General features: G+C 34.5%; 1 protein-coding gene across 3 annotated transcripts in view; it reads left to right on the forward strand.

Moving 5' to 3' along the window:
* The window catches only part of WDR70 (WD repeat domain 70), a 231392-nt gene that overhangs the window by 22913 nt on the left and 183695 nt on the right, over positions 1-24784 (forward strand). The window lies entirely within an intron of this gene.

Raw genomic sequence — 24784 nt, forward strand, 5'->3', positions numbered from 1 at the left:
TATAATTTTAAGAGTAATTGCCCTAAGAATAGCGATAAAATATATAACCTCCAAAATAGTAAAAGGAAAAAGTAATAAAGAAAACTAATGGTGTACTTTGTGTATGCGACACCTTGTGTAGATAATTTTTTTAACACATCCCTTCTCTATATGATGAAATATTTTCAGTAATAATTATGAGATAAAATGAAAACTGATAATAGAAAAGAAACACACAGCCTTTTTAAGTCTGTCACTGTCAAAATAGATATTCTTTACATACTCATGTTTAGTACACAGTATAGCAAATTTGTTAGTCTGTGTTTACAGTTGATCAAATAAAGTTTTTAATTTCAATTTTGTGAATTTTTCTTTCACATGAAACAACAGATATGTGTGTGTATGTGTATGTATGTATACACAGATGCACACATACATATTTGTGTGTATCCATATGTAAAATTAGGAAAAGAGAAGTTTAAGAATAAAAAAGGATAAATTTTATTAAAAATATGTTTTATGATAAATTCCAAAAATTGTGATGACCATATCTTTTTTCCTTTGATATCAATCCTAGTGGCTTTTAGGTATCTCTGTAGTCTAAATATTTTCACTAAACTCTCTTTACCAGAAAATTCATCATTTTCTGTTATATTTGGTGAAAACTTCTAAAGTTTTCTTCTGTAAAAATCAGAGAAAATGGCTAAATGATGACAAACATTGTTGTTAAATGATCCATTGCTTTAGAATGTTTTTGGTAAAAGCAAAGCAGTTGAGGCATTCAAACTTTACCTTTTTGAATTCTTTTGCCAACCTTGTACCATCTTTTTTTTTTTTCCCCTGGCATTCATAGAAAACAGAATTTAATTTACTCATTTTGTTTATTTGTCTTTATAATCATTGTTTATTTTGAATCTACTGTTTAAATGCAGTAGATTAAGTGCAGGAATGTGAAGTACAGCAGGGATTAAAGATATGAAATTATCCTTGAAATAAGCTTGAATGGTTCTGCACCATTAAAAAGATTATCTGGAAACCTGCATAGCTAAGTGTGTTTGTACATGTGTGTGGTACAGGCTGTATAACTGAGAGTTCTCCAAATTAACTTCATGTAGAATACAATGTTTATTAAAAGATAAGTAATTAAAATGTGTTAATTAAAGCTCCCACAAATATAATTAAAACTCAGCAGTAGCCATAATATTAAAAACAACAAAAAATAGTGTCTAAACTGACAATATTTAGAATTGCCATCACAGTGGGATAATAAAAGCCAGACTTATTTTTGTCGATTTCATTATTGTTTTAAGTTCCTTTTTTTTTTTTTGAGGCAGTCTTGCTCTGTCACTCAGGCTAGAATGTAGTTGCATCATCATGGCTCACTACAACCTCAGACTCCTGGGCTCAAGTGATCTGCCTGCCTCAGCCTTCTGAGTAGCTGGGACTACAGGCACGTACCACCACACCTGGCTAATTTTTTTTCTATTTTTGTAGAAACCAGGTCTTGCCCTTGCTCTGGCTGGTCTCAAACTCCTGGCCTCAAGCAATCCTCCCACATCAGCCTCAGAGTGCTAGGATTACAGGCATGAGCCACCAAGCCCCGCTCTAATTTTCTTTCTTTTCGATATATACCCAGTAGTGGGATTGCTGGACCATATGATAGTTACATTTTTAGTGTTTTCCTTATTGATATGTAATAGATGTAAATATATTTTGGGTACGTGTGATAATTTTGATATATTCACATAATGCATAAAGATCAAATTAGTGTAATTGGATTATCCATCACCTTGAATATTTGTGTCTGTGCTAGGAACATATGAATTACGATAGCTATGTACAATGAATTATTAACTGCAGTCACCTTACTGATCTATGGAACATTAGGCCTTATTTCTTCTAACTATATATTTTGACACATTAATCAACGTCTTTTTATCTCCCCTGACCCCCTACCCTTCTTAGCCTCTGGTAACCACCAATCTCTGTCTTCATAAGATCCACTTTTTTAGCTCCTACATATGAGTGAGAGAACATGCAATATTTGTCTTTTTGTGCTTAGCTTATTTCATTTACTATAATGACCTGCAGTTGCTGCAAATGACAAGATTTTCTTTTTTTATGGCTAACATTCCATTCTATGTATATATATATATATATATATATATGCACCACATTTTCTTTATTCATCCACTGATGGGCACATAGGTTGATCCCATATTTAAGCTATTGTGAATAGTGCTGCAATAATAGATAATGTATAATAGATAGGTAACGTATAATAGGTATCCCTCCAACATATTGATTTTCTTTCTTTTGTATACATACTCAGTAGAGGAACTGCTGGATCATATGTTAGTTCTATTTAGTTTTTTGAGGAACCTTCATACTGTTTTCCATAATGGCTATGCTAATTTCTATTCCTACTAAGAAGGTATAAGAGTTCCTTTTTCTCTGCATCTTCACCAGCATTTGTTAAATTTTATGTCTTTTTAAAAATAGCCATTGTAAATGAGATGAAATAATATCTCATTTTGATTTTGATTTGCATTTCTCAGATGATTAGTGATGTTGAGTTTATATACCTTGTTGGCCATTTGTATGTCGTATTTTGAGAAATGTCTATTCAGATTATTTTTCCATTTAAAAATTAGATTGTGGTTTTTTGTTTTTTTTTTTTTTTTTGCTGTTGAGTTATTTGATTTCCTAATATATTCTGGATATGAATGCCTTGGATGAATAGTTTGTAAATATTTTCTCCCATTCTGTAGGTTGTCTTTTCACTTTTTTGATTGTTTCCTTTGTTGTGCAGCTTTTTAGTTTGATATAATTCCATTTGTCCATTTTTGCTTTTGTTGTCTGTGCTTTGGAGGTCTTATCTATAAAATCTGTCCCTAGACCAGTGTCCTGAAGTGTTTCTCTGTTTTGTTCTAGTAATCTCACAGTTTTGGATCTTGCATTTAGGTCTTTAATCCATTTTAAGTTGAATTTTGTCTGTGCTGAGAGAGATAGATGTCTGGTTTCTTTCTTCTACATATGGATGTCCAGTTTTCCCAGCACCATTATTGAAGAGACTGTCCTTTCCCTAATATATGTTCTTGGTGCCTTTGTTAAACATCAGTTGGCTGTAAATACATGGATTTATTTCTGGGTTTTCTATTCTGCTCCATTGATTTATGTATCTGCTTTAATGCTAGTACCATGCCGTGTGGTCGTTATAGCTTTGTAGTATATTTTGAAGTCAGGCTATGTGATGCCTTCAGTGTTATTCTTTTTGCTCAGGATTGCTTTGGCTATTTGCAGTCTTATTTAGGGGTACTAATGCTCAGGACTGGAACCAGACAAGGTTGCCTTCCATCACCACTTCTCTTCAACATAGTGCTGGAAGTCCTAGCCAGAGCAATCAGACAAGAGAAGGAAATCAAGGGTATCCACATGGGGGCAAAAGAGGTCAAACTATCACTTTTTGCTGATAGTATGACCTTATATCTAGAAAACCCCAAAGATTCTGCCATGAGACTACTAGAATTGATAAATAAATTTAGCAAAGTCTCAGGTTAAAAATCAATGTGCACAAATCAGTAGCATTCACATACGCCAACAATGGTCAAACGGAGAACTGAATCAAAGACTCAATACCTTTCACAATAGCAACAAAGAAAATAAAATACCTAGGAATATATTTAACTAAACAGGTGAAAGACCTCCACAGGGAAAATGACAAAACACTGAGGAAAGAAATAGCAGAGGATGTAAACAGGTGGAAAACCATACCATGATCATGGATTGGCAGAATCAACATTGTTAAAATGTCTATACTACCCAAAGTGATCTACAGATTCAATGCAATCTCTATTAAAATACCAATATCATTTTTCACAGATCTAGAAAAATATTCCTAGGTATTTTATTTTTGAGGGTTATATTTTGATGGATATGATGGTTGTAGGTTATATAATGTCTAGGAAAAGTGAATGGAAGTAACAAAGGCACAATGTATAAGATTACATTAGGATGATGGGAAAATCAGCATGTTTAGAACAGTGAATTGGTAAGGAAGATCAAATCTTTGACTTGGAACTGTTACATGAGTCAACCCAAAATGCAGCTAGGCAGACAAGTTAAAGCATGGTTGAATAAGAGGTTCAGAAGCCCACTTGGAAGCTTAAGCCTTTCACAGCTGGGATTAAAGTATATCAGGAGACTAACAGTTTTCTGGTTTTTATAGGATGATATGCACTGGTTCTTTTGGACGCAAATTTTTAAGTGTTTTTGTGGTTGTACCTTTTCTTTTATAAACGTGGTAAAAAAGAAAATGCTGCTAAAATTATATGGAGGTCAAGGCAAGGCTGTTAGTAATATTTGTCAACAACTGCCTTAGGTTTGAAAGTGTGCACTAATTGATAACACAAAGCTTAGTAGCGTTGCTGGTGGGTTATCTCTGAAACCTTTAGGAGGAAGACAAAACAGGAGTGGGTCCTTATTTCTTTTCCGTATCTCCTAGTTCTCTTTCTGACTTACAGCACAACCAGTATTTCAAAGGTTGGGGCAATATGGTGGGTGAAACAGCTTAGAATTTTGGAAATCTGAATGTAACTTTGCAATGGCCTTCCACTGAATTGTAAATTATAATTAATTATATAAATTATATTGGCCTTGAATGAAGGTCTTCAATTTTCAGACTGTATGGTTTGATACTAGATGGATGACAACCTCAGGTGGTTTTTTAAGTTTTGAGTGAGAACACAACTTTTCGCTTTGTTGTGTTCTCATGTTGATTCAGATATGGGAGATGTTGACAGTCTTCTAGATCAAGCAATAATAGATCAGGGATAATTGGCAAAGGAAATCTACTGATTAATGTCTTGAACCTGAATGTCATTGTGTGATATAGGTAGACAAGTTAGCATGCTTCCTTTTAGGTAATTTGCAGATCAGCGTTTGAGGCCCTTGTTTCAACATTGAATTCAAATATTTCTGACCTTGAAAGAAGTTTGTTTTTTTGGTGGGACTTAGGGTCTAGTAGTTCTTTTCTTGTTGATGGAGAAACTGAATTTATTTCCTTCAGGAAATATAGTTTGAGGTAATACTAAGCAAAATTACTAGGGATTGATATCAGAATGCTAGTTATAGTTTTACAATTTGGGATACATCAGAATTGTCCCATTCACTTACCAAGGTTTAACTATTCTATAGGTTGTCTTGATTTCCTCTCCTTTTATCTCTGGTATTTGGATCCATCGTTATTAACCTTTTGTATCTTTCGTTTCATTTTTTGCTTTCAGCCTTTTTTACTTTCTATTTCCTCTTGGCTCAAAGCTTGCAAATGTACCAAGATCTTCCTGTGACTCAGTTTTCCCTCCATGCTACTGTCCAACCCACTCTCTTTATTGCCCAATGTCTCGAAAGAAGTATCTATATTTGCCACTGCTACTTCATCACCTGTTTTCTCCTTAAATCTTTTTTGTCAGCTTCTGCCCTTACTATTTTACTGAAACTCTTCTCACAGAGCTCCCCGGTCACCAATCCAAATGTCCAAATTCAGAGACCTTTCTTGAGGTCTTATTCTACAACCTCTGCAATATTGGAGACTGTTGACATCTTCTTTGAACCTCTTCCTTTGCCATTTCTTTGTACTCTTGGTTTGCTGCATATGTCTTGGACTGTTTATTCAATAGTTACTGAGCACCTCTTATGAGTCAGGCACTTTCAGGTGTTGGGGATCCAGTAATAGATAAAGCAGACAGACCCCTGCTCTGGCAGTGCTTATATTTCTGCTACAGTCTTTTTTACTACTTCAAATTTCCCTACATTTCCTCAGTCATAGGCGTTCTCTAAGGATCTGTCCTTGCTTGCTTTATCATTTCACATTTGGCCTGGGTTGAGTTTCTTACATCTTGTTTTCTCATGACTCTTTTCACTCAGGGCAACTAGAGGCATTGCTTCATCTTATTTTAACTTCATATCCAACTTTCTAACCACTCATGAAACATGTCCAAATTTAAGCTCCAAGAATATTCTAAATTCAACACATCTAACATCCAACTCAGGTTGTTAGTTTCTCCTACTTAAACTTTTGCTGTAGCCACTTAGCTGGTCTCTTTCCCTCCAGGATTTTCTGTTTCAATCCCTTTTCCTCACTGCTGCAAGATTAAACTATCTGTAACACAAGTCACATTGCAAATAATAGTATTCATCCCGTAAATGAGGGAAAACAAACCACGCTGCAGGCAGGGCACTATCTGGGGATTTCTGAATGCAATTTGAGTTTTTTGTTGCTCAGAAACTTGTAAAGCACTGTGCTTTTTAGAAAGACATTCTCCTTAATAGAAAAGCTGCCAAGGTCACATCATGAGTGGCTAAATATTTCAGAAAATATTATTGAAATTAATGGGATAATATTCTTAAAAATAACCTTTCTTTAACCCAGTGTTTCTTTTCTTTCTTTCTTTCTTTTTTTTTTTTTTTTTTGAGACAGAGTCTCGCTCTGTCACCGAGGTTAGAGTACAATGGCATCATCACAACCCTTCGCAACCTCCAACTCCTGGGCTCAAGCGGATACTTAAGGATATGGGATATTGCTTACAAAATATTGTTTCTTTAAAAAGAAATTATGAAATTGCTTCCTTGTTTCTCTAAGATAGTGAAGCAAGTTTGAAGTTTTCCTATAAAACTTATGAAAATATTCTTTCTCTCAGATAACTGAGAGTTCACATTTATTTTTTGGTCATTATTCTTTGAAAAAATATTTCTTCCATAATATGTGAAGGTTGGTGTCTCTAGAAGTGTTAGTGTTTAATTGCTTTGAAGATGACATGGGAGAGCCTGTAAGCTCCTGGTTTTTTGAATTTTATTCATTTTTATATCCTTTTAGTGCCTGAATTAATTATACCTATTAAATTATCATCATATTCTCTGAAGGGCTATGAACATGTAGATTTCTAGGAATTGAGCCTGTAGCTCTGACAGTTATTATTTTTATTGTTGAAACTATATTAGTATCAAGAGCCTTAAAAATGTTCATTTCTTTTAAAGTCAATAATATTCCTTCTAGAATTCTCTCCTAAGGATATAATAAAAGATTTGGACAGAGCTTTATGTGCAAAGATAATTATCACAGTAGTACTTATAATAGTGGTTTTCAGAATGTCTTTGAAGCCGCACTATTGGGGGTGTGGTATAGTGTGGTGGAATTGGATCCCTCATATCAGTTTTTAACCAGATCAACTCTGTTTTATATTAGGATTCCTCACAGCTGTCTCTTAATGGGAGGGTTCCATGTCTCAAAATTGAAAATAGCAAACATATATAAAATATTAGAATGATTGGAAATATAAATATCTAATAATAAGGAGAAGGACAAATTGTGGTGTAGTCATAAAATATTACGCAGTCACTAAATATCTTTAATAAGAATTTTCAGTAGCACTGGGAAAGGATGTAAAACTGAACAGTATGATTTCAGCAATTTAAATGATACATACGTGTGGAACAAAATACTTCCATTGCTTGCTTCTGGATTGTGGGAGTGAGAATATTGTTTATTTCTGCCTTATACTTTTCCAGCTCCACACTGATCGTGGCTATGCCCATAATTAGAAACAATTAATGAGATTACAAACAGTTAATTGTCCTTCATTATAAAGCAATTATGACCTCAGTTCAAAAACCTAGAAGAAATAGAGAAGAAACCCCAAAGAGAAGAATATCAAACATGAATATAGAATAAGTCCTAAGTACTAGTAAATAAACTTATTTATTGGTATCTTACCTTGTCTCAAAAAAGGATCTAAAAAAGTGAAATGCCATAGGAAAGCATAAATTAGGAAGAATAAAGGGAAAAAGGAAAATCAAGGGACATAAATAAAAGTTAATATAAAACATGAGAAACAGTTTCTAAATACTTGTTATAGGTAGGCCACAAAACCTAGTCACCATATTCCTCTTTCCCTCATACCTCACATTCAGTCTCTAAACCATTGTTAAGTCTGGTTGGCTCTGTCTTCAAAGCATATACCAGATCTCTCCACTTCTCTTTGTCTCCATTACTACCATCTTAGTCTAATCTAATATCACTTCAATGTCAGTCAGTAGCCACTAAAGTCTCAGCTTCCACTCTTGACTGAACTACTATAATAAAAATCCAGGCTAAAAAAATTAGCAAAATGTAGATATATGGAGGCAATTTAGAATAGTGATTAAGAGAGGGGGTTCTAGAGCCAGATTGGGCTCTTTCATTTTAAAACTGTGTGATATTTGGCAAATTAATTTCTCTGTGTCTGTCTTTTCTCCTCTATAAAATGAGGCTGATAAAATTCTCAACTCAAGTTGTGTGGATAGATTAAATGAGTGAATGTGATTGGTATTTAAAGGGCTCAATTGATGTTAGCTATTATCATTAAGGTCATTTATTTTAATAGATAGCAAAAGGGAAATTGAACACAATTTAACAATCTCTAATAAAAATATTTAAAAATGAAATTTTCATACCGTGTGAAATAATTCATTCATGCTTCATACCAAGAGTCAGTGTTATACATAATTAAGGAGGAATAGAGTTATTCTTTTTAAAATCAGGAATGAAATAAAGATGGTATCTGTCATGTTATTAGTTAATATTATTCCAGACATTTTTGCCAATTAAATGAAACTGAAATGATCAACACTACATAGTGAGGAAGAGGTGAGAATGTTGTAGTTGGTATGACTTTACCTTAAAAGGGACTAATCAAAACTGTTATAACAGATTAATAGTGTCCAGTTTAAAGGATTAAAAATGAAAAAGGGATACCTTTTTCACAAAAGGAATAACAAAGAATTAGGCATAAAGTTAAGGAGAGATGTACCTGAATATAAAGAATCCTATAAAGCTTTTCAATACATAAAATAATTTGAATAAGAATGACTAAATCAGTAAATATTTCTCAATTTTCTTCCCATAGGGACTAAATAATCAGCCCAACTTATTTGCTCACTTAAATCTGGCTACTCATTCTGAACTTTATATCTTGTTTCATTTGAGAAGTATAGTATTTCTTTTTGGAAGCCAGGAATCCAGCTAAAATTTAATGCTGCCAATACAAAGGATGGATAATGGGGGCACATAGCAACTATGCAATGAGCATATATTTGTACACATTGTTTGTTGCTTTCAGTTATAGCAATGACAAGTTATTTATTTATTTACTTTGGGTTTTTTTGTTCTCTTTAGCCCTATGAATAGTCCTTTAACATCAATTATATTCTGCATATTTGATTTTATTTCATGCATTGTGAACATTAGCTACCTTTCTCCAAAGGAACAAAAACCATAAAGTTTATGGATACTAATACAATCTTTAAACTCTTATGATTTGATTACTATATTAACATAGATGAATTTCATTTGAATTCTTTTGTGTCTGTTTGGTTCTGCTGTTTATCTATTGCTTTTCTTCAGAAATGAGGTGTAATCTTTTTTGGTTCATTTTATTAAGGAAAGATTCCATAAACCTAGCCTCAGCTAAGATTTTAGTCAAGCTTGACTATGTATCTGTCAAAGTTCATTTATATAGAGAGAATCATTGAAACGTTCATAAGAGAAATGAATGTACAGAAACTGACATTTTTTTTTTCTAACTTTACAGAAGAATTCTCAGTAAGAGAATCTTAAGATCTCTGAGTAAGAGATCTTAACAGAGGAAGTGTATTTTTAATGCTTCAGTTTAGGGAATGTGCCTTTTTAGTGAAGCAAATTATAGCTGTAAACAAAATAAGTTCAATTTTCCCTAAGTTGGGTTCATGATTAACATTTTTTTAGAGGAAGTTTTAGTCACTCACCCTTTCCTCTAATTATTTTCCACAACTAACATATAATTCATTCCCTAGTTAGCACAGCTTTTATCAGTAATTCAGAATATTTTTTCAGGGATATGCCTAATCTTTTACCAGAATAGGCTGTCTTGAAGTCTACTAGCTTTGAGTTGATACTGATCAAAACTTTAATGCTACTTTCCCATTCTTCAGTTTTTGCTTGTTAAAATTCTGTCCAGCCTTTAGGGACTATTTCAAATGTGATTTCTTCCAAGCAGCCTCTCCAGATGCCAGCAACATGTGCTACTTCCCAGGCTTGGTTTCTGCCTTTTGTAGCAAACTTAAACCGTTTTCCTTGTTAAATCATTATTTGTGTGCTTGTCTTAACTCCTTTGTCTCTCTTTTACATATGTAATTACCTCAAGTACAGGGGGTTGCATGTAAAAAGTTACGGTAATTTAAAAACATTCCTGTAGCCTCTGTAGCTATGCCTTATATATAGTGTGTACAGAGTAAATAGTTGTCAAGTGGAATTGAACATTTTTGGTTTTTATAATTGAAAAGCTCATTTTATGACATTTGAGTTTGTTTTTTCTTTATGACACATCAGTCCTTAGTTTTTACGTGGAAAATGGAAGTAGTGATAGAGGAGTGAACGAAAGAAATGTAAGCATGGAAGTGTAAGTAAACATCTATTTCTGTAAGAACTATTATGTATGCCTTGCCCTAATCTTACAATTTAGTTTCTTAATAGTTTAATAATTGTAAGAGCTGCCACAAGGTAGAAGGAGATTAATTAATTTAATTGTATAGATTATAACTGCTGTGAACCTACCTGGCAAACGAGTAAGAAAAAAGTTGTAGTTTTCTCTCCTTAAATACTTTTTTAAAAGTGTGATTTTGTTTTTTGAGGTGTAATTTAATAATGTGCACAGTTCTTTTTTTTTTTTTTTTTTTTTGAGACAGAGTGTCGCTTTGTTGCCCTGGCTAGAGTGAGTGCCGTGGCGTCAGCCTAGCTCACAGCAACCTCAAACTCCTGGGCTCAAGCAATCCTACTGCCTCAGCCTCCCAAGTAGCTGGGACTACAGGCATGTGCCACCATGCCCGGCTAATTTTTTTCTATATATATTTTAGTTGGCCAGATAATTTCTTTCTATTTTTAGTAGAGACGGGGTCTCGCTCTTGCTCAGGCTGATCTCGAACTCCTGACCTTGAGGGATCCACCCGCCTCGGCCTCCCAGAGTGCTAGGATTACAGGCGTGAGCCACCGCGCCCGGCCTGTGCACAGTTCTTAAGAGTTCAGTTTGATGAGTTTTGACAATTGTATACGCTGTGTGTAACCACCATGCTAAAGATATAGGACATTTCTTCACCCATGTAGTTCCTTATGCTCCCTCCTAGTCACAACATTTTTTTCAAATGAATTTTTGGTAGCTCTATAATTGGACAGAAAATAACCAGAGTACATATTAGTAGGTACATTATAAATTACACTGCCCAACTATGATTAGTTTATTTTTAATCTATATTTTTCTTCAATTACTGGTTAGTAGTTGCATATAATATTATTGCTGAAGTCACTGGATTGAAAATGTTAATGTATATCATAATTTCTTTTGATGACAAACTTGCTTTTTATTCATTCTGACTTATTTTACTTATCTACAATGGTAATAAAATCTTTCTTTCAAATAGAATTTGAAGGTTGTTGGTTATTTTTCTGGAAACTAAATAAGTAAACAAAAATCCAGGTAGGAAGGATCAGAGAAAAGAGGTGAAAAATCATTTTTTAAACCATTCCTCTTTTTTTTAATTTTCTAATTTTTTTAATAAAATTTTTTTATAAAATTTTTTTTTTGCCTGGAGCCACGCCCAAGAAGCCTGTAGCAAGTGTACTCCTAAACCATTCCTGTTACTTGTGCATGATTCTCTCTCTCCCTCCTTTTTTAAGATAAAGAAGATTGTAACTCATAATTAAACGGAGACTTTGGGATTATTGAGGATTTCATTATTCTTGCTATCCTGTTTTCCATTACTACAGAAAATTGAAAGTTGTATTTTTATGACTGTAACTAAGGGCTGGATGTAACAGTGACTTTTTAGTTGTGAGCACCTGTTTTCCATGAACTTTGTCTGACTCCCTGGCTGGCACGTTCTGTGGTGGAGAGTCCAAGTTTGGGCCACCACTGTGCTTCTCTGTGTTCTGGTCTGAGGCTTCTCATCCCCATGGCTTTAGTCATTGCCAACCACCTGTATCAGTCAGTCTCTTTTCCGTCATATGGAAAGACTTCCTTTTAGTTTTCAGGAGTTGATATGAGAATGAGATGATTCCTATAAACTTGGCAACATAGGACATATACTAAACACTCAGAATTGCTGAGTTTTGTTATTGTTTTCGTCATCATTACCAGTATTTGATTAATGATCAATTTTAATTTAATTGAAGCTGATTGGGAAGAAAAGTTTTAAAGAACAGTATGAGGAAGCTTCATGATTTTAACTTCAGAGGTGAATTAATGGCCTTTAAAACAGAGCAGTTTAATTACACCTGCAAGATTCTGTCAGCAGAGGATGCTAGAAGCTCTATTCCAAAATTCAGCAATGTTGCTTAGCGTTTCCAAACTGCTCAGTGTGGAGGTCTTCATTCTTTAAAATGGACACTAGGGGGCAGTAGAAGTATTTTGGCAAGAATCCATTTTTTTTTTCAACTGTCTCCTGTCTACAGTGGAAGGAGAAAAAGTCTTTTATAAATAATGTCTTCTACAAATTGGAACTAGTGAGGCTGACAATGCTGGAATAATTAGTATTTTTATTTGAAGAATAATTGAGAACAAATTCTTTGTATTCTTTTATGATTTGGTAATAACAAATATATTTAAAATTTCTTATTTAAAACTTTTTAGATAAGTAACAGAGTCCTATATAGGAATTTTAAGGGTAGGTTGTTAATAATTTAAGATTTAAGTTTATAAGGTCAAATAACGTTTATTTCTCTGATCATCAGTGTAATCCAAACTTTAAAAAATGCATATCAGATCTTGTCACTTCCTTGCTCTAAACCTCCAGTTTATTCCTATCACATTGTTAAGAAATCCAAGTTCCTTGCCTTGGCCTCTGCATATCTCATTGACTTCATCCCCTCCCACTCCCTGATGTACTCACTCATCTTCAGCCACACTGACCTTTCTGATTTTCTTTGAATAACTCTATTCTTTTTCCTACATGAAGACTTTCTATTTACTCTTTTCTCTACATAGAGTAATACCCAGAGCTTCATGTGGCACCCTTATGTCATTTGGATCTTTAATCAAATGTTACCTTTGCTGACCACCTTAAAGCTCTTCCTACCCCCCATTCCCCATCCCAGTGATTTTCCTGTCATTACTTTATGGTACTTAATCATTATCTAACTTTTTTTGTATTGGTTTATTGTATTTTTCCTCATAAAAATATAAGTTCCATGAGAACAGTCACATTGTCTCTTTTACTACTGTATCCCCAGTGGCTTGACATATACCAGGCACACAGTAGGTATTCAAAAAATGTTTGTTGAATGGAAGAATGACCATCTTTGGCTGTGGTCATGGTTATTCTCTTCTCCCTAAACATTTTATTGAATCAAAGCTAGCTTTTGATCTGGTCATAATTGTCCTTTAGAAACTCGGGAGCTAGTATTCCACCCTCACATTTCCAGGCTGGTCCCACCACAGTTCCCTTGTCAAAAGACTGCAGTCTTTCTTAAGCTCTGCATTAAAAAAACATTACCAGGTAGGCTTTTGTATCCTCTCAAGGGTCCTTTCTGCCTCTGAGCAGTGGCTTTTATTTTGTTCAGCAAACGTTTTGTGTATCTACCTGCTATGTCAATGGACGCTGCTAGTATGAACTATTTTCTTTATTGTCAGTAATTAGGGTATTTTGAGGACAATAGGCTAATTTATGCAGATAATACAAAACATACTTTAAGTGCAACGAAGAACATGGGGATACTTTTTATCTGACTGTATGACTGTAGTTTCCTCCATTACCAGTTGTTTTAACATCCAAGTATTCAGCATTAAACTCTGGTAAACATTGTCAATATAATGTATATATGATGAATTGTAAAATTTTACTTGCAGATGTAAAATTTTATTATGTCTGTGGAAATACGAAAGAAGTTCTCCACGCTTCCCAAAGCTATTGTCAAATGAGGATCTGGTTGAGTTAGAACAGTTCCTAATTGAGGAAGAGAACATTGACAAGAGTGATAAATGGATTGAATATCACAGGATTAAGAGTCTTTGAAAAAATTTAGGAAAGGCCTTGAATGTTTTTTGTGAGAACAGCTAATGATAATCCTGCCAAAGTCAAGCCTGTAAAGTCCAGGATCCCATATTATCATAAATTTTAGTTGGAAAAATTACCCCACACTTCCCACAAAATAATACCTGATTCGGTCTTTGTGGATTCTAACATTTATTCTGAGATTTGTAGCAATTATGACTTAAGTTTTTTTAAAGATTATATAAACTTGGACCTAAAAATTTAAATTTCATTTAAAAATATTTTAATCAAAGCTTTTAATGCTCCCTCTTCTATGAAAATTTGGATATCCTTTTTTTTTTTTTTTTTTTTTCTAAGACAGGGTCTCTGTTGCCTAGACGGGAGTACAGTGGTGTCATCATAGCTCACTTCAAGTTCAAGCTTCTGGGCTCAAGCAATCCTTCTGCTTCGGCCTCCTGGGTAGCTGGGACTACAGGTTTATGCTACTGTGCTTGGCTGATTTTTTTGTTTTTTATAGAGACAGGGTCAGGCTGGTCTCAAACTCCTAGCCTTAAGCAATCTACCCTCAGCATCCCGAAGTGCTAGGATGACGGTGTAAGCCACTGTGCCTGGCCTGGATCTCCTTTTTAATTGACTACTACTCTTGTAATCATGAGAAAATGTTATCATGTTCTCCCTTGTATCCTTTATCATTTTTATAGCCATATACTTTCTTCCATACTCACAGTACTGTTGTTTATTTCTACAACAATCCATTGGCATATCTAATACTATCTCAAAACTTTTTTTTCTTTTACCCAAAGATGTTTTCTACCGTCAGTACTTCCTGTAAAGTAATAGAATTCCTCCTCTTTTTTGTCTTTCACTCCTTATGTCTTCCTACATATACCTCACCTCTTTGCTGTTTACTCATGTTTCATTTTACTTTAAAGCTTTTCTTTTTTTATTAAACTGAATTTAGTATAAGATTTTCTCTCTTTTGCTTACTCTCAATTTATTATTTCTTAAATTTATTTTGGGCTGCTTTATTGATTGATCTCATTTTGTTTTCTGCCTTCCCAACTAGAAAATATTCTTAAGAATGAGACTCACATAATTATTTTATGACTCCTTTAAACGTTAACGAAGTTAGCCACAGAAACAGACACATCAGTTTTTCAATTTGGTAGGTATAAACACAGTCTTCGAAAGTAAAACAGCTCCCTTGATCTTTCACTCCTGTTTATGTGTGTAAAAGTAGAAAGTAGAAAATTTGCATATGTCAATCTTGAAAAAGATTTTTTTTTTTTTTTTTTAAGAAACAGGGTCTCTGTCACCCAGGTTGGAATGTATGGCATGATCATAGCTCACTGTAGCCTGGACCTCCTGGGCTCAAGTGATCTTCCTGCCTCAGCCTTCTGAGTAGCTAGGACTAAAGACATGTACCACTATGCCTGGCTAATTTTTTTGCTTTTATTTTTTTGTAGAGATGGGGTCTTGCTATGCTGGCCAGGCTTGTCTTGAACTCCTGGCCTCAAGTGATCCTCCTGGCTTAGCCTCCCAAAGTGCTGGGATTATAGGCGTGAGCTATTGCACCCGGCCTTGAAAACCATTTCTTAATGCTTAATCTTAAAATTCAAAAAAGTGCTTTTCAAATCATGAATATTTACCAACATTGTTATAAGTTTTTAGTGGAATTAGGTACTCTCCTGTTAACATGGTTATAAAATTTGTATTTGAATGCATTTTGTTTTCAAAGTGCCAAATTGATGGAATAGCATACATACATATGAAAGTAGCACCAACAGAGCTGACTTTAAAATTTGTGTATAGACCTTGATCCTTATTTGGAAAGACATTTTGTTCATACTGTTTGTTGCTGAGTGCTGAAAGTGCAGCTAATTGTGAATTTGAAAAGAGACCAAGACCACCAAGTTGATTCACATAGCCTACTAGGCAGCTGTTGGATGATAATTTTGCCATTTCACTACTGATCTGGATTGGAATCAGGGAGTCTTTATTCACTTTTGTATGCCACAGTGCCTTGTACGCTGTAAATAGGGATTAAATGTTTTTTGATTAAATCAAGAAGTTAGTGGCATGGTCTTGGTTTTTATTATCATAAAAAGTGGTGCTCCAACAAGTCAGGAATTTACTGTTAAACCACAGTTCTATATCTGTATCTTTTGTTTGAATTATGATAAAGAAGTAGCATATACTCAATCTAGATCCAAACAATAGTCCTGACAGTGGATACCAACTTTGTGCAGTAATTTTCTAAGCACTTAAGATGAATTAACTCATTTAGTTCTCCCAGTACCCCTATGAAGTGATGGTACTATTATCCCCTTTTGACAGATAAGAAAGCTAATAAAAATGCTGAGAAAGTTTTCCAAGGACTTACTCCAGCAGTAAGTGACAAAGCCAGGTTTCAGATGTAGGGAATCTACTCTAGAATCCACGTGCTTAACCATTATGCCCTACTTCCCTACTGGTTGTGACCTGTCCTGCTTCTCAGGGTCATCTCTTGCCTCTTTCCTACATTTCCCTCTTGTCCTACCCCTACAAACTATTAATATGCACAGTCTTTGATTATGACTGTTTCATGCATTTCAACATGCTTTTTTTTCTGTCTGAATGCTTTCCAGTGCTTAGTACAACTCCACTCCTTTGGCAGTCTAGGAAAGCAGTGACCCTTGTAGGGTATATTGTGGCAGAGCTATGTCTGTCAAGGAAAAATCTTTTCATTTTTCAAAATCTAGCTTTTTTTCCCTGTGAAAAGAAAGCATTTTCTCTTTGTGAAAACCTTCATTGACTCATAAAAGTAGAGTTGAATACCTCCTTCTTTGTGCTATATTCTCTATTTTATATTTTTTATAACAGCATTCTTGAGATAAAATTCATATATCCTAAAATTCACCATTTTCAAGTGTACAATTCAGTGGTGTTTAGTATATTCACTGTGTTGTGTAATCATCACTATCTAATTTTAAAACATTTTCATTCCCTAAAAAGAAACCCTGCACCCTTTACTTTCACTCCGTATTCTCCCCCTACCACCCCATCTCCAATTCCTGGCAATCACCAATCTACTTTCTCTCTTTATGAATTTCCCTATTTTGGACATTTCATTTCAATGGTCTTTTGTATCTGGCTTTTTTCACTTAGCGTTATGTTTTCAAGTTTCATCCATGCTGTACCACATGCATGTACCTTTTTATTGCCAAATAATGATCCATTGTATGGATGCTTATCTATCCATTCATCAGTTGATAGACATTTGTATTGCTTTTGCTTTTTGACTGCTATGAATAATGTTGCTGGGAGCATTTATGCACAAATTTTTGTATGGATGTATACTTTTTAAGAGGGTGTATCTAGAAGTGGAATTGCTGGATCATATGGTGACTCTGTTTGATATTTTGAGAAACTGCAAAACTGTTTTTTGAAGTAGCTGCACTAGTAATCTCACTAGTAGTATATGAAGGTTCAATTTCTCCACATCCTTATGAACTTTCTGTTTATCTTTTTGATTATATCCATCCCAGTAGGTGTGAAGTGATATCTCATTGTGGTTTTGATTTGTGTTTTCCTAATAATGATGTTGAGCATATTTTCATGTGATTATTGGTCACTAGTACATCTTCTTTGGAGGAGTGTCCTGTTCAGATTTTTTGTGCATGTTTCAATTGCGTTATTCATTTTTTAATTGTTGAATTATATTTATATATTCTGGACACAAGTCCCCTATCAAATATATGATCTCAAAATATTTTCTCTCATTCTGTGGATTGTCTTGTTATTTTCTTGATGGTGTACTTTGAAATACAAAAGTTTTAAATTTTTGTGAAGTACAATTTATATATTTTATTCATTATGGCTTGTGCTTTTGGTGTTATATCTAAGAAGCCTGACCCAAGGTCACAAAGATTTACTCCTATGTATTCTTCTAAGAGTTTTATAGTTTTAGTTCTTACATTTAGGTCTGTGATCTGTTTTGAGTTAATTTTTGTATGTGGTTAGATGTAGGACATTCTTCTATTATTGTACTTGTTACACCAAGATAAAATTACTGTAATTGTGGTATAGTTATTTGTTTACAAGTGTGTACCTCTTTTAGCTTCTGATCTGTGTGAGAATAAGGGCCTGTCTTCCTTGTTTTAGGATTCCTGGTATTTAGCATAGTAACTCTCACTATGCTTTATTAAGTATAGTTTTATTAAGTCTTTCTGTGGTTTTGAATGTTTTATCTTGAAAGTCTACAAATTTTTCAGAGTAAATATAAAGTATCATGAATAATAAATATGTCCCCATGTCTTAGAATGATATATAAAACAGACTATGATAAGTATAAACCCTGATTGTGTATTATTACTGTATGGTTTACTATATTGTGGAAAGTGCTGCACATACCTATCTCAGAGATATCAGTATCCTACCACAAATTCCAAAATAATTTAAAAGTCAAACAAATGAATTCTGGACTACTCCTATGTTGAATTATCTGAGACACTGCTCCCTTTGCAGTTGACAATATTTGTAAGCAATGAAAACTCATGTGTAAATGCTAAGTACTCTTGCAAGAACCAGGAGAACAGTTTAGTAATTACTTATTACTAATAAGTAATAAATGAAAAATAAACATCATTGCAAATGATAGGAACATTGCTAGGCTCTTTAGGGATTAGTATCTTATAATGAGAAAAATATCTGCTTTCTAATTATGTAAGAAACTTTTGAAATGTTAATTTTGTTTAACTTTACCTGAAACAATAGTTCAGTCAAATGTTGTAGAAAACTTTCTAAAACAAAAATGTGTGAATGTTGTGAAAAGTTATTGATTGCTGCTAAAGGCGGTGGAGAGCCATTGAAGGTTTTTGATGAAAAATGACCTAGGAAGAGTAATATCATTGTAGTGAGCAGTGTGGAGAGAAGTGAAGAAGATGAAAGTCAGGGTAGGTCTTTTCAGTGACATCAGGTGGTGTTCACAGTTCCAGATATGAAGAAATTCAAGGTAAATCATGTCATCATTAGAAGGCATGGTTTACGTAGTCTATTTAACTTTTATAAGTAAAAAAGCTTAGTTTCAGTGCAGTTAAATGACTTCTCTGAAGATTGCAAGTGAAGTTATTTGCAGAGTCCTGTCTAGATTCTAGGACTTTGGACTTAAGAAATAAGAATAAGAGCTAAAATACTCACAAAATTATGAGAAATGATAAGGCATATGTTCGTGGTAGTTTTTGAAAATAAATGTATCCTTTGATATAAATTCTGTTGGCTTATTACCTGCCATTGTTGTATGATACATAAATATAGATGTCATCTTTGTGTTTATTGATGCTGTCATCAGTTTTTAAAAGATAAAATAATTTCTGAAAAAATATAAGAATTGACTGTCCTTTTTTGTGTTCTTTAGCCCTTACACAAGTGTAAAAATGTACCCTCAAGTCATGTTACTGAGAAATGTGCTCCACTATTGCAGCTTGCAATAGGATGTAAATGATTTGAAGATAATTTAGAGGTGGTTTGGGAATACTGCTAATTGAAGGATTGGAACCAGCTGTGTGAACTCGATAAGAAATTGTCTTTCCTTCCTGCAATATTTTAGACATGTAACTTCACATTTTTGAGGAAGCTTTTAAACATTTGATAAATGATTTGTTTAAAGCTTAACTAAAGTTTATTAGAACACTTTAGAAGTATTCAGGGCTTCATATTATGCCTCTTCTAAACATTTTAAAATTTTTATTTATTTGTTTATTTAATTTGTTTTAAGGATGGGGTCTCATTATGTTGCCCAGACTGGAGTGCAGTGGCTGTTCTTAGGCACAATCATAGCAAAATACATCCTTGAACTCATGGGTTCAAGTGATTCTGCCTCAGCCTCCTGAGTAGCTGGGAGTAGAGGCATATGCCACAGTGCCTGGCTATTTATTTTTTAGAGACAGGTCTTTGCTATGTTGCCCAGGCTATACTTGAACTCCTGGGCTCAAGCAGTCCTCCTGCCACAGCCTCCCCAGTAGCTGGGACTATAGGCGCATGCCACCATGCCCAGCCACATCTTTTAAAAAAATCTTTTCTCGTTTGTTCATGTGGGTTGTAGCTAATTTAAAAGTTTTCTAATTGTAGTAAAATATGCATAACCAAAAATTTACCATCCTAACCATTTTTAATTATACAGTTCAGCAATATTAAGTACATTCACATTGTTTTGCAACTAATCTCCAGAACTTTTTCATCTTGCAAAGCTAAACCTTTGTACCCATTAAACAACAACTTCCCAAAAAAAAACAACTTCCCATTTCCATTTTCCTCTCTGCCAGCCCCTGGCAGCCACCATTCTACTATCTATCTCTGCATTTGAGTGCTCTAGGTACCTCACATAAGTGGGATCATATAATATATTTTTTTTTTGCAACTGGCTTAATTTCACTTAGCATAATGTCATCAAGGATGATGTAGCATGTGCCAGAATATCCCTCCTTTTTAATGCTGAATAGTATTCCACTGTATATATATACCACATTTTGTTGGTCCACTCATTCATCCGTGGACACTGGGTTGCTTCTACCTTTTGGTTATTGTGAATAATGCTGCTGTGAACATGAATGTACGAGTATCTTCTAAGACCCTGCTTTCAGTTCTTTTGGGTATATACCTAGAAATGGAATTGCTGGATCATATGGTAATTCTATTTTTAAGTTTTTGAGGAAGCCCATACTGTTTTCTATACTGGCTGCACCATTTTACATTTCTACCAACAGTGCACAAGGGTTCCAATTTCTCCACATCCTCACCAACCCATGTTATTTTCTGTTTGTTTCATAGTAAAGTTCTTTTGGGCCGGGCGTGGTGGCTCACTCCTGTAATCCTAGCACTCTGGGAGGCCGAGGCGGGTGGATCGCTCGAGGTCAGGAGTTCGAGACCAGCCTGAGCAAGAGCGAGACCCCGTCTCTACTAAAAATAGAAAGAAATTATATGGACAACTAAAATATATATATACAAAAAATTAGCCGGGCATGGTGGCGCATGCCTGTAGTCCCAGCTACTCGGGAGGCTGAGGCAGTAGGATCACTTAAGCCCAGGAGTTTGAGGTTGCTGTGAGCTAGACTGACGCCATGGCACTCACTCTAGCCCGGGCAACAGAGCGAGACTGTGTCTCAAAAAAAAAAAAAAAAAAAAAGTTCTTTTGATCCTAATGAGTGTGAGGTGGTATCTCATTGTAGTTTCGATTTGCATTTCCCTAATGATTAGTCATGTTGAGCATCTTTTCATGACTTCATTGGCCATTTTTATATATTCTTTAGAGAAATGGCTATTCAAGTCCTTTGCCCATTTTTGAATCAGATTTTTTTATTATTTTAGTTTTTAAAAAATATATTCTGGATATCATATATATGACTTGAACATATTTTCTCCCATTTTGTAGGTTGCCTTTTCACTATGTTATTTCTTTGTATGTACAGAACACCTTGGTAATTTTTTAAAAACTCAAATCTCCATGGCCTAGAGCTTAAATTTTAGATTTTTGGGATTGTATATAAACTGGCTCTTTTAACTACCTCTCTGGCTTAATTTTTTTAATACATACAGTCAGCCCTCTGTATCTGAAGGGGATTAGTTCTAGCACCCCATGCCAATATAAAAATCAAAGGATGCTGAAGTCCCTTATATAAAATGGCGTAGTACTATACACACATAACACACACCCTTGCCCTTTTTCTGCCTAGCAATTTAAACTCTAGTCAGAAAGTATTTGTGTTTGAACATTGGAAGTACAGAAGGTATCAAGAGATTTATCTCTTCTAGATGCCCTCCATATTCACCTAGAGAGCTTCTGTTTATTTTTCCCAAGACATTGCAAATATCTCTCTTTTAAACACCACCTGCTTCCCCAGGCAAAATGGAATTGAGCACTGAACCTTGTGTAAATTTGTGTCATAGCATCCGAAACATTTTCATTTGCCTGTTTGTTTACTGGTCTCTTTTGCTTTACCGACTGGCAGTTCCTTGTGAACAGTCTTTGTTATTGGTGTTTTATCTTTGATTATTTTTTATTTTTAGTTTTTTTTTTTTTTTAGAGAAAGAGTCTCTCTCTGTGTTGCCCAGGCTGGAGTGCAGTGGCAAAATCGTAGCTCCCTAAAGCCTCAAGTTCCTGGGCTCAAGTGATCTTTCCAAGTACCTGGGATGATAGGCAGGTGCCACCATGGCTGGCTAGTTTCTTTTTAAAAAAAAAAATTTTGCAGAGATTAGGTATTGCAATGTTGTCCAGGCTGATCCCAAACTCCTGGCCTCATGTAATCCACAGCGCTGGGGTTATAAGTGTGAGCCACTGCCTCCGGCATTGTTATTGGTGTTTTATTTTTAATCTGTTGTACCTGGTATGTGGAATGTAATTAAATAATAAGTGTTAAGTAAATGTAAGTGAGTGAATGGATAAATGAATTAATGTTAAGTCAGTCTTATTGGGTCTCCAGAGTTTCACTAGAATAGACTCTAATTCTGGTTGCCTTTGGTCCTGCATTGGTGTCTATAATCTAAATGATTTCCAGGAGAAAAGAGCACTTATTTTCAAGCTCCTTTTTGGCAGTCCTCCCTTCCCCCTCCCAACTCTCAGCAACTTTGTGGTGTGTCTTTGTTACTGGGTAGACTTTCTCAAAAAAAATTTTTTTTTGTATTTTAATACATTATATTTGTACATATTTGTGGGGTACATGTGAAATTTTGTTACATGCTTAGAATATATATAATGATCAAGTCAGGGTGTTTAGGGTTTCCATCACCTGAGTATTTATCATTTCTATGTGTTGGTTATTTCTGATTTGCAAGTCCTTTGTAATACCGTAAGGATGTTCATCAGATAGAATTGCTCATGTTACTCTAGATATGTTTGCTATCATCGTTGTTATTGGGGGTAGATCAAAGAGCCTGGGAAATAAACCTTTGGTTGGTATTTAAAACTAAACCAAAACAAAAAGCGATATCTTTTACCCTCTTCCATTAAGACTGTAGCTCTTGTTCTGAAATCTGGTAATAAATTACTTCATTGAAGTCATGTAGTTATGATGTTCCTTGGCAGGAAAATCTTGAAAATATTTTACTGTTATAGCAAATTTCACACTAAGCCATATTTCAAAAAGTCATTAGTAAAAAAGTTCTGGAAAAAGAACAGTCATCATCAAGTGATATGCTACCAGAAGATGGATTGCTACTATTTTAGATGATTTAATTGTGCCAATTATATGGGATTTTTATGAGTTATGCCTTACATTATTTTCAGTAAAACTTTGGTTTTAAATATAAACATTTATTTAAACATTTAATTCACTCCTAATGTAAATAGTAAGTTCAGCGTTCTTGTAAATTTTTTTTAATGTTAGAAATTGTCTATATATAGGCACATTCTGCACTGAATTAAATGAAATAATTATCATCCCAGCTTTTTGGTGACAGTATTTCTATTTGCTGAATGATGAAAAAGTAATTAGTTATGAAATGAGACACAGACTATAATAGATTCTTCTCTAAGTAAAACATTTAAACTGTTCTCCTGGTTCTTGCAAGAGTACTTAGCATTTACACATGAGTTTTCATTGCTTACAAATATTGTCAACTGCAAAGGGAGCAGTGTCTCAGATAATTCAACATAGGAGTAGTCCAGAATTCATTTGTTTGACTTTTAAATTATTTTGGAATTTGTGGTAGGATACTGATATCTCTGAGATAGGTATGTGCAGCACTTTCCACAATATAGTAAACCGTACAGTATGGTCTTTGTCTGGAAATAAACTGCAAATTCTCCAGCTGTTTCTTTATTCCCGTTCAGTGCCTTCTTGGTTTCTAATCTCCTTCTTCACTAATTTGTGGCAGTAATGGACGATAGTAACCTCTCATGTGCAAATAGTCTAAAACAAAACTGCCTTTATTCCTCTATCATTGCAATTTTCAATCTGCTTTTAGTTTGGGATAGAATAATTTGATCTTAAAAGGGTTTGAGTTTTTGAATTCTTCAATTATCCCCTGCCCCTCACTTACCAGGCTAACTTGATGTGATAGCACCTGCTTTTCTTTATGGACATACCCATTAATCTAAAATTTGACAGTAAATTAAACATTACAATCTAATGTGATCAACAAGGTGGACATTGGGTCATTTATTCATTCCTAAAACTTGTGTGTGTATGTTTGCCATAATACCAGCTGTTTTGTGTACTTGGGATCCAGACATGATAGATATATACATAGTCTTTGAGAAGTTTAACTTTGCAATTTGTTTAGGGGATGGTGGGGAGGGAGATAGGTCAAAAATTATAAGGTATTGTGATAAGTTCTGTGATTGAGATAAGAAAAGGTTGTTATGGGAGTGCATAGAAGGGTCATTTCACCCAGAGTTTGAAATGTTAAGAAATGCTTCCAGGAGCAGGTCACATCTGAATTGAGTATTGAAGGATGAATAGAAATTAGCCAGGTAAAGAGGAAGAGAAGTCTGGAAAAAGACTAAGATGATACGACCAGAGAGATAGGAGGCAAGCCTTGGAATAAATAGTGACTATCATTTATTGAGCCCTACCATATGCCAAATTCTGTATTAGGAATTTTAAAACACTTACTTCACAGTAACCTATGGGATAGGTGCTATTACCTGTAGTTTGCAAATAAGGAAACTGAGAATCATAACTTTCCTGAGGTCATGACATGGTTAATGAGTGGCAGAGTTAGATTCAAGAACCCCAGCTTTTCTGACTTTCTTTCTAGGCAGTTTCCTTCCAGC

Source organism: Eulemur rufifrons, chromosome 17, assembly GCF_041146395.1.
Source record: "Eulemur rufifrons isolate Redbay chromosome 17, OSU_ERuf_1, whole genome shotgun sequence".
Taxonomy (NCBI): domain Eukaryota; kingdom Metazoa; phylum Chordata; class Mammalia; order Primates; family Lemuridae; genus Eulemur; species Eulemur rufifrons.